This window comes from Capsicum annuum, chromosome 6 (genome assembly GCF_002878395.1).
Source record: "Capsicum annuum cultivar UCD-10X-F1 chromosome 6, UCD10Xv1.1, whole genome shotgun sequence".
Classification (NCBI taxonomy): domain Eukaryota; kingdom Viridiplantae; phylum Streptophyta; class Magnoliopsida; order Solanales; family Solanaceae; genus Capsicum; species Capsicum annuum.
In genome coordinates this window covers 194,338,908-194,341,930 of record NC_061116.1, presented here as the reverse complement: position 1 = coordinate 194,341,930, position 3,023 = coordinate 194,338,908, and the positions used below count along the sequence as shown (strand labels likewise).

At 28.0% G+C, this 3,023-nt stretch overlaps 1 pseudogene; it reads left to right on the top strand.

Annotated features, from left to right (window-relative positions):
• Positions 1 to 119: 119 nt before the first annotated feature.
• LOC107855824 lies at positions 120 to 958 on the top strand (annotated as a pseudogene).
• The last annotated feature ends 2,065 nt before the right edge of the window (positions 959 to 3,023 follow it).

Genomic DNA, 3,023 nt, shown 5'->3' with positions numbered 1-3,023 from the left:
TATATATATATATATATATATATATATATATATATATAAAAGAGTTAAGGATGGAAAAAAAAAAAAGAAGCAAAAAAAATTAATCAATCTATTTAGTATCGAAACAGAGGGGAAAAACAATTTGAGAAAAAAAGCAAACAAAAAAAAATAAGAAAACAGTAACAAAAAGTAACCAAAAAATAGAGCAAATAATGATTTGTCCCCCCCAGAAAAAAGTTAATGACTGAAAAAGAAAAGAACACAGAGAATAAGGAATTGATCAAATAGTGGGCCCAAAAGGTCCATTTGTCAAGATATTAAATACCTCATATAACTATGAGATGCATATGAAACTCATAAAAAAAAATTCCAAAGTTCGGCATCATGGGTCGTGTCGTGGTAAGGGTATTTCAGCTTCGGCTCTCCCTTACAAGAGAACTCCTCCTAGTTGGCTCAAGAGTCAAGATCTCCGCTCCTGATGTTGAGGACAACATTTGCAAGTTCGCTAAGAAAGGATTGACACCTTCACAGATTGGTGTGATTCTTCGTGACTCACACGGAATTGCACGAGTTAAAGAGTGCCATTCGTAGCAATTAGATCTTGCGTATCCTCAAGGCACACAGGCTCGCACCTGAGATTCCAGAGGATCTATACCACCTGATTAAGAAAGTTGTTGCCATTAGGAAGCATTTGGAGAGGAACAGAAAGGACAAGGATTCCAAGTTTCGATTGATTTTGGTCGAGAACAGGATCCATTGCCTTACTCGCTATTACAAGAAAACTAAAAAGCTCCCACCTGTCTGGAAATACGGATCTACCACTGCCAGCACACTTGTGGCATAGGGTGAAACGCGAGCTAGAGTAGCTTTGGCTGATGGCAATATGCAGTTTTCTCGTGTCATTAATTACTTGCTAAATTCAATTTTGTTTGATTTGATCATACTACTCAATGAAAGATAGTTTGCTGTTTTTTTTTTTTAAATAATAATAATAATAATATTGTACATGATATGCATTAAAATTAAGAAAAAACTTTTGACGCAGTCAAATGTACCAAAAACACTTTTATAACCCTGTCATTTTTGTTAAAAGAGTGCTAATATTAAGGATAATTAAATAGGTTTAAATTAAAGAATTTCTAAATATCAAAGGTTTAATTTTTTATTTTTTTTTGAACAAACAAACAAAATAGTATCACGTAGAATAAAATAAAGTAAATAGAGTATTATTTTTTCGATAGTTGACCGTATATGCAGTATCATAGAAGATATAATGTCATGATCAACTCACTAATATTTGTAATTACCATTAATTCAAACCATATTAGCATGTTAAAATAGGAAGCCTTTCATTACACGGTCCCTAAATCGATTAAGAACAGAGAAATTTAAAACTTCTCTAATAACAACTTAATCAAAGTCTATTAGTGACCTTGTAGCTTAGAACTACTTAAGTGTTGATTTGGTCCAAGAGATAAAAAAGATAAATAAAAAAGAAAAATAGTGCATTATTGTATTAGTATTTTGTCATATCCCGTTTCATATTAGTTGGTAATCTTACTAAAAATAAAATAGTTAACTCCTCACCTTGGAATAGAAATGATGTTTATTCTTTTGTCAACAGAAAAGTACTATTCAGTGAACAGTAAATAGATGATTTTCTAATTCTATTATTTTTTATATCAATCAGAAAAGCGAATAGAGTTCCATTACATATTGATTAGTGAGCTAAATTAATTATTTTTTGTTCATATTACCCTTACAATTAATTCTTTCTAGGTGTATTCACACTTGTTTATAAATTTTTTAAAAAGTTAACGGGTGAATTAATAAAATTACCTTTTTATTTACTCTTTTCGTTTCATTTTACTTGACTTTTTTTAACTTGGCATACCCATTAAAAAAACATTAATTAAAAATGTATTTTACAAAATTAATCTTATTAATAATATTTTGAAACTCTAAATCTAATTGTTACTATTTTTATTAGTTATTAACTATTGATTGTAATTTGGGAAAGAAGTAACAAAACATTCTTAATTTGCAAAAATAGATAATTAATTTGAAATAAATATATTTGAAAAAAAAAAGTGAAATGAAACAGAAAATATATAATTTATTAATTATTGTATAAATAAAATGTGTCCAACTGATGTGCAACAGAGCGAGTAAAAAGAAGTGCATATGTTTAAACAAAGAGAAAAACATGTCATTAAAATATACAAATTAACAATCTTGTCTTTTTAGGACAAACCAAGATCTATAAGCCAGCAATTTTACTTTTGACTGATTGAAGGATTGTGGGACTAAGCCTAACGACAAAAATAAATCTGTCTAAGCGTACATTAAATAGCTAATGACATTAAGAATGTGAACATACTACTATATTGTTTTTGTTGGATTTGTCGATAGTAATTTATTTTTGGGCTACAGTGTTTGTATTTGTAGTACATGAGAGATGCTGATCTCAAATTCAATATTCCTATTTCCTTAACTCTTACCTATTTTACTATTAAAAAGATCATAAAAAATTATAGTGGAGTGGTAAGTACTCTTTCATTCTTAATTAAAAATTTGGGTTCGAGCTTAGTATGAAGTCACCTTTAGTAGAGAACATTTTACTTTCATAGAGAGACTTTCCGATGTGAATTTAAATTAATCGAACTCCAACATGTGTACCGAACACGAAATGAAAAAAAAAAAAAAAAAGACAAATAAACACTTGCTTAGGTGAATTTCAAATAAAGCATATAAAAAAGGAAAAATTAAATATATAAACTTATTAGATTAATTATTACAAGTTATAACAAAACTTTTAAGTTTTCAAATTATAGCAACTTTCATTTAAAAAAATACATAAAAAGGATTTTCTGTTTTGTTGAAAATACCAAAAAAGTAATTAATGAAAAAGAAAAATTAAGATTTAATACAATTAATATACAATTTACCTTCCTTAAATATAGTTAACATTAATTACTGATATTTATCCACCCCTAAATTCCTCTAACCGTTTTTCTTTTCTCCTATTTTAATGCTTCCATTAA